Genomic DNA, 8,237 nt, shown 5'->3' with positions numbered 1-8,237 from the left:
CTGAGCTCACATCGATATCCCCGCTCCCTCCAGTGATCTAATCCTGTCCCAAGGCGTGGCACTGCTTCCCCAGAGCTGGTGCAGGGTTGCGATGCTGGGACCAAGCCTCAAGCACCCACCCGATGTGTTCACTGACCCTCCGCATTGTCCAGGTGGAAAAACCAAAACGTGGGCACACTAAAGCCAGGTGGCACAGGGAATATCAGGCATCCAGAAAAAGTCCCATCGATGGCTTGTCTCGTCTCTCTCTCTCTCTGCCAGTGCAGAGTCAAAACCATCCATGTACACTTGAATTTTCCCCCTCTAAGAATTGTGTTTCTTGAGAAAAAACTGTGCCACCTGATTTCTCTTTCAAAGTCCAAAAGGACAGGGGGTGGGAAAGAGGAGAGTTAAGCTCATTAGACCCCCATCAGCTCTGCTCGCCCATCTCACAAATACACTCACTCTCCAGTCTGGAAGGATCCGGAGCAACTATCCCCTCAGGTTCTGGCAGAGAATGTAATCCTTCAAGCAGGAGCAGAGCCTTGCCATAGGAGAGCAGACAGGTCAGATAAAAATTAATTGAATGTGAAGCAGCACCTCCTCCTCACGCTAATGCAAAACCAGTTTCAAGCCTCACATTTGTAAGAAGGTTTCGTCATCGTTAATCACGTATTTCATGGGAGGGCAGCTGTGGCAAGAGCTAGGTTAGGGTCCCCCGGTTGCCGAGTGTGCCTGGGAGCCTCTCCACGGTGACTCATACATGCTTGCCTCACACCCATCTCTGCAGAGGCTGTGACTGTGGTCCATTAGCATCTGTCACCGGAGGGTGACTTCACCAGCCTTCTGAGCCCCCTTTTCCAAGCCCCCCACCGCTTGTGTATTCATCTCCGGGCTGCTCTCTGCTTAGTCAACCCAGAACTGTTTCCAAGCTGCTGGCGACCTTAAAAGGTCCCTTGGAGCCTCTGCACATCCCACACACTTCCTGTTGCTAACAAACGAGTCTGAGCTTATCAGAGCAGCTTGCAAGATAATTAAAATCCGGCGCCTGGAGGGTCAGCTATTGATGGGCAAATAGGACCCCAATTACCAGCCACCCACCATAAAGAACAATCTGTGCTTCACTCACTTCCCTGGGGAAACTCAGCCTTCCTTTGAACCCTACACGTGGGGAAAATCACAGGTGGGGAAAGGGGGAGAAAGTGAGAAGGTCTTGACTTTGAGTCCTGCCCTCTGGCCAACTGGCCTTGGGCAAATTACTTAACCATTCTGAGCTTGACGCTCCGCCTTTGGCGTATGGAGACCCGCCTACCTCCCAGGGTGGTTGTATTTAAGATAAAGTGCCTAAAGGCAAACACAGGTGTGAGGGACGCTTACCACCATTGCTGGGCCAGCTCAGCACCCTGCCCTTGGAAACCATAAGGTCAAGGCTTCAGGCCCAGCTCCCCCTGTCAGTGATTCATGAGGGGACCAAGTTCTAACCCCTTTAAACCTACACTCCCCAACTGTGTATTAGGGGTGCACCCCTCTATTGTTCAGCCTTCCCAAATGGCACCAGGCAAGGCGGGAGCCCAAGCCGATGGCACTGCCCAGTCTTCAGACTTCCAAGGGCTGGGGACAGGGAGCACCACCCGCAGGCTTGAAAAGAGGAAAGTCCTTGCAGTTGGCCTGAGGGTGGGAGCAGGGAGCCTGGGGTGGCGGGCACAGTGGGGGTGGGGAGTCTCCTTCCCCAGCCAGTGCACACCATCTCTTCCGGGAAACGGCAGGGCGCTCCTGCCTTTCCGCTGATTCCCACTAGGACATCTGGATCTATGGGACCTGGGAGGTCCCTGAGGCCCTTGAAGTCTGTCACCAAAAGCAGGCCCTGGACAAGGCCTCATCACAACCCGCTCCCTGGAGCCTTCTGGCTCTCTCCCCATCCTCCAGTGCGAGTCCAGGAAGGACCCATCCAGCCTTCAGCTCTGCAGGAGAGAACTGAACCCGCGGTACTCCCAGGGCTCTCTCTCCATCGTCCCAGAAGGCAGCGCAGCCCAGCACCCCCAGAACAGGCCCGAAACCAAATTCCACGGACATGCCGCCCGACTCCCTCACGAGGCCCTCAGCCTCTCTGGCCAGCTTCTGTAAGACGACAAAAACAGAACCTGATGAGGTTGCTGTGAGATTTCCCTGAGCATGCAGGTGGCAGGACCTAAAGTAAGTGCTTGGCAAATGCAAGCTATTTGTCCACTGGGTAGAAAAATCTGGGAGACGAAAGCATCACGAACAGTAAGGAAGGTCAGAGACAGCAGGTCACAGAACAGAGAGCCCCTGACTGAGAACCAGAAGATCTAGTCATATTTGGTTCTGTGGCTTCGTAGCCATGCAACCTTAGACCGGTCACTCGACGCCCACGCGGTGGGAAGGAGGACAGTCGCACAGTGCGATCATGGTAACACACGTGAAAGCACGGTGTGCGGCGGCAGCCGGGGGCCGGGTATTATTAGACTCACATGAGAGACCTTGGAAATCATCTTCACAGGGACATGAATCTTGTTTTATTTAATGTCACATCTGTCTAGCACAGGGCCTGGTGCCCAATCAAAGCTCAGTAAATGTATATTTTTGAATTAATAGATTAAGCCCAACACTCTTCACTTGACCAAAGAAAGAACCCTGATGCTCAGAGGAGGTGACCCGACACTCGTGGAAGAACTGAGGCAGCAGGTTCCTTGTCTCCACCTTCCTGCCTCCTGGTTCACATTCTAGAGACCTCCATTCTCAGCACCAGGAACATTCCCACTGCCAATTCCCACTGGCCCTAGCTTATTGCCCTCAGTATGCAGGTCCTTCATCCCTAAACCTAACCCTTTGAAAGAGAGGCTGGTGAGAGAGAGCCTTGAGAGGTTCCTACCAAAGCCCCAATTGCTCCCTCCTGAAACCTGTCTACAGAGGGCCCCAAATCACCAGGCCAATTGGCCCTAAGTTTTGGACTGAAAAACCAACCATTCCCACCGTACCCAGAGCTGATGAGGTTGCTGCGGTCCTGGTGAACAGCCCCTTATTTCTGGAACACCAGAATCTGTGACAGACTGAAACAAGGATGCCTGCGTGGAATTTGGAGAAGCACCAGAAAATAAAAGGGACTGGTTCTGAAAGTCACAAAAGAGTCCCAGTTTGGTGACGGGATTCCCAGCTATGCCCTGGAGAAGATGAGCCCCTGCCAGCCCCCACATCTGTCTGCCCCTGATCACTTCAGCCATAAGCCTGTCAGACACCAAGAGTTAGCAAGCCAGGAGCCTCGCCAAGGTCATGCCGACACCTGCCAGGCCACAGTAGCCAGACTCTCCCCTCTAAGTTTACAGGGACTTCCAAAACACAGCTCCACAGGGGTGAGGCATGGCAAACTAAATCAGAAGATGAAAACTGAACCGTATTGTTTGTATGCTGTTGCTCCTTTAGAAGAAAGGAGTGCTCCATTTTCGGAAGCTGGGAGACCAGCTGTGGAGTTTTAAAGACTGAGTTCTTTCTACCCCCAGGAGATGTGTCAGGCCTTTGTCCCCAGGTCTAGGCCAACACTGCTCAAAGTGTGGTCAGACGACATGCTGTATCAGCCTCTCCTGGGGAGCTGGGGCTGGGCCCCATTCTGACACCGAGCCAGATCCTCCGAGGTCAGGGCCCAGGATGTCTAAAACCCCCTGGGGGACTGAAGTCCAACTCAAGGTCTGCCCTGCCCTTACCCCAAGGGTCATGCTGGATCGCTATGTTCCACAGGAGGGCAGAGAGGCATTGATGTGTGGAGGTAAGAAGCAGAAATGACTCGCTGTACAATGGAATTGGAGTTCCAGAGCTTGTAGAGGACATGGGGCTCCTTCCTGCAGGGCGATCCGAGCCTTCCGCCACGTGACCCCGCAGGCTGGCACACTTCCCTGTGGGTTTGGTTTCATGGGTATCCGCAGAGGCAGGATGCTCAGAGATTTGGGGAGCCGTATGAAGACCCCTGTCTAAGCCTGAAGTCAGGGGAGAAAAATGGAGAAGAGGGCATCTCAGGAACCCACCCAGAGTGTCAGTGCCCAATACACGGTGGGGGCCTGGGTGGCTCAGTCGGTTAAGCATCTGCCTTTGGCTCAGGTCATGATTCCAGGGTCCTAGGATCGAGTCCTGCAGTGGGCTCCCTGCTCGGTGGGGAGTCTGTTTCTCCCTTTCCCTCTGCCCCTCCCACCTGCTCATGCTCACTTGCTCTCTTTTTCTCTCAAATAAACGAACAAAATCTCCAAAAAAAAATGTTTAAAACTTTTTAAAAATTAAAAAAAAAGAACAATAGTGATAAAAGTAGCCATTCCCTTAAAGCCAGCTCTTTTGGCCTGAAATCCTGTGGGGTCATGAATAGTCCAAAGGAGTGGAGGTCTCCCCAAAAAGACCAGCCCTGCTGAGGAGGGCCTGGGCTAAGATTTAATTTTCCTTTAAAAAATAAAGAAATGTGTCATTCCTCATATCTCAGCATCACAGAGAAATGTGTACCCATCACACAGATAGTCTGTCCACCAAAATTCATAAGCTGTATTTCCGCTTGCTTCTGTGAGGTCATCCCTCAACCTGTGAGTTTATGAAAGAATTACTCAGGTCTGATTCCTATCCTCCCGGCATGAACTTGGGAAGTTCAAATCCACCGCAGCTCAGCACTGGCATGTACGTGTCTTCGTGCCTTTGGCATAAGGTGGGTCTAATTTACACACTGAAGAAAAGACTCAACTAGGACTGAACTTACTCTTAATACAAGTAGAGAGTTATTTTTATTAGCTGATGAGAGCATCTCCCAAGTCACTCTGTGGAACATGAATTCTGTAAAATGCACCAGAGTGGTCTTGGGCAAATGGTGTGAGAAACATCACACACTCTGGTCCCCCAGACCTGAGTGAGATTCACAGTGCAGTATCAACAGCTCTGAGAAAGTTTTCAGTGAGAAAAGTAGTGGGCATTTACTGTTTGGCCTGCCCAGTACCCCTCCCCCAATCTCATAACAGCATTCTAGTTTACCTTTGGCGAAACACTCCTTCCCTCCCACTGGCCCCACCCCAAGCCTACATTTCATGCGGTCTTATTTATTGCAACCATTCAGTGACCATGCTGCCTCATCTTCAACACTCACACACATACACACACACAAGATTGTTGGAGCAGAGACATATTCTTTACTTCCAGAGATTTTGCGCTCCCAATTTTCCCTTAATTTCTTTTTTTTTTTTAAGATTTTATTTATTTATTTAACAGAGATCACAAGGAGGCGGAGAGGCAGGCAGAGAGAGAGGAAGGGTAGCAGGCTCCCTACTGAGCAGAGAGCCCGATGTGGGGCTCGATCCCAGGACCCTGAGATCATGACCTGAGCCAAAGGCAGAGGCTTTAACCCACTGGGCCACCCAGGCGCCCCTTCCCTTAATTTCTATGAATGATCTAGAACTACTCCCATTATTAGCCTATCTCAGTTTCTGTTGCTTGCCACCAATGAACTCTAGATGATGCCAGGGACCTATTTTCCACACACAAAAACATGAAGTTGGAAACTTACCTTACACCATATACAAAAATTAAGTCAAAATAGATCAAAGACCTCTAGAAGAATAGATCAAAGAAACTCTAGAAGGAAAGCCTTCCAGAGCATTGGCTTCAGCAATGACTGCTTAGCTACAAAACCAAAAGCATAAGCAATGAAAAGAAAAATTGGACTTCATCAAAATTAAAAATGTTTGTGCAGCAGATGACACTATAAGGTGAGAAGGCAGCCCACAGACGGGGAGAAAGGGGGTGTTATGCCCGAGTTTTCACATCTGAGAGACCACCAAGGAGCCAACACCGTTGTAAACACAAGAGGGTTTATTCAGCAAGCTTAAGCTTGGGCCCAAGTATACCCGACACAGCGGAGGAGGGACTTGGACCCCGAACCAGATTATAGTCAGTTTTTAAAGGCAGAGCAGGGGTGTCAGTAGGTGATCGGGCCACGACTACTAGTCCTATGTTCCTGTTTTTTCTTTTTTTCTTTCTGACATGATCTATTATAATGCCAATCCATGTTATTCCTGACATGAGTCATTACAACGATAAGCCATCCTATTCCTGATTGATCATTGTGTTTGCTCCAGTCACTCTTCCTGGAGCGAGGGGTCATTTACCAGTCCCGGAGACCCAAGATGGCTGCTGGGGCCAAGATGGCTGTAGTTATGTCAAAGCTAGACTTGGGGTGGGTACAGCCTGTTTTTCTTGGCCTCCACATTTCCCCCTCTCAGAGGAACCTAAGGAAGGACCCAATCATGGGTCCTAGTTGGCCTCAGTAATAAGGTCCAGCGGTTGGTATTGCTGTCAGCAATGAGTATCATGAGCTGACCTGTATTGACTTTGTCTTTGACAAAAGTAACTAATCTATTGATAATGCAGGGCCCAAAGGTAAGGAGGAGAAGGGGGATAATGAGGGTTACTTTTCACTCCCCGCACTGATGTAAGAAGAGGGCATAGCATAAGTAACATTAGCGGGGTACGTGAGAGCGGCACAGTCTCAGCTTTAGGGGATTGTCCTTGTCCAGCTGGCTCTTCCATTCTGGAACAAAGTCCTTGAGAACAGCATGATAATCAGCTGGCCGGACGTGGGTGCAATGGACCCAGGGAGTAATCCCGTCGACCTTGAGAGCGGTGGGAGTGACCAGGATCACGATGTAGGGTCCCTTCCAGCGAGGCTCTAAGTCTTGCACTTGGTGGCAGTGCATCCAAATCAAGTTCCTGGGTTGGTAAGGATGTGGTTCCAGCTCCTTCTCCTTCTCATTGTGGGCAGTTGGGATCCCTGCGTGGGCTAGACAGACTGTAATGCCTGCAGTGACTGGAGTACAGACTGACCAGTCATCATTAAGGAGGAGGGCCTGATACCCCGTCACTCGGGTGTCTGTCATCCACCGGTCTGGTGGAGTCCAGAGAAGGCCCTCAATAACGTGAGTGGTGGTCAAGATGAGATTTTGACCCAAAGTCAATTTACTTGCATCCTTGACCAGGAAGGCTGTGGCAGCAATTATGCGGAGGCAAGGGGGGAACCCAGCCACTACTGGATCTAGTTTCTTGCTAAGATAGGCTACTGGCCTTTGCCAAGGCCCCAGAGTCTGAGTCAAAACTCCTTTGGCCACCCCTGCCTCTTCATCCACATACAAGTGGAAGGGCTTGGTAACATCTGGGATGGCCAATGCTGGGGCACTCAGTAAGGCTGTTTGTAATTCCTGAAATGCTCATTATATCTGGGGCTGACTGACTGGCAAAAGTAAGATTGTCTAAATGAGTTATCATGCAACTTCTCTGAAGTTTACCTCAAGTTGTCTAGCTTAGGTAAACAAACATTTAAAAACACTCAAATTTAGAATTTAACACCCATAAAGGTGTATTATTAAAACATAATTTTCCTCTCTAAAATAACCCTCATTTCCAGAGATAGCCAAATCAGGACTAATTTATTTGAAAAACAAGTCCAGTTTTAACAAACTTAGCCTAATTATTTCCATAAGCTCAGCAAGAACAATGAGTGTGATCATATAGATCTTTTAGAATCTGCTTTGCTGGAACTTCTTATAAGGAATCCCTAGGTTGAACTTTGAGTAGCCTCTCCAAGCCAAAAGCCAAGCCACATACTTGCCATCAGACATGCCTGCAACACCTGTCGGATTTGGGCGAATTCCTCTCCCTGAGGTACCCAAAGTATCCTGAGGCTCTGCACCTACCAAGGAGTGACATCCTTTACTCACCTGGTGAGGCAGCTGGGAACTCTGTAAACAAGGTATCGGGCCAACAGTTCCAAGGGGCTTTACAGCTCCAGGTTTCAAAAAGTCAACCTTAGTTCCTTTAAGCTGTCTGGTCATATCTGAGTCTTTTCAAATATGACATTCCAGTCAAAGCCTTGGTAAAATAACCAGTGTTTCCAATGGTGTCCTGTTACGAGGAGAACAGATTCTTACTGAACTTACGCAAATGACTGATTGCCAAGGAAGAAAGAATACTTGCTGAGACCCTTTGGTTTCAGAGGGTTCAGATAGAGAGAAAAGTTGAATGCCTTGATTCGTTTACAAATGAATACTTTTACATATCTGTAAGTTACAGATAACTTAAGAAAAAGTTTCCCTAGTCCAGAGGAGTAAACATTACAGAACTAGTAATGCTTAAAATAAGACAAAACATTAAGAAACACAACATTACAATCTTTCAGTTCATCTAGTTCCATGTTACTAATTCTGGTTTAGTCCGAATGCAGCTTTAAA

The sequence above is a fragment of the Martes martes genome, assembly GCF_963455335.1.
Source record: "Martes martes genome assembly, chromosome: 4".
NCBI classification, from domain to species: domain Eukaryota; kingdom Metazoa; phylum Chordata; class Mammalia; order Carnivora; family Mustelidae; genus Martes; species Martes martes.
The sequence above is the reverse complement of the archived record's forward strand: the minus strand, read 5'-3'. Positions refer to the sequence as shown.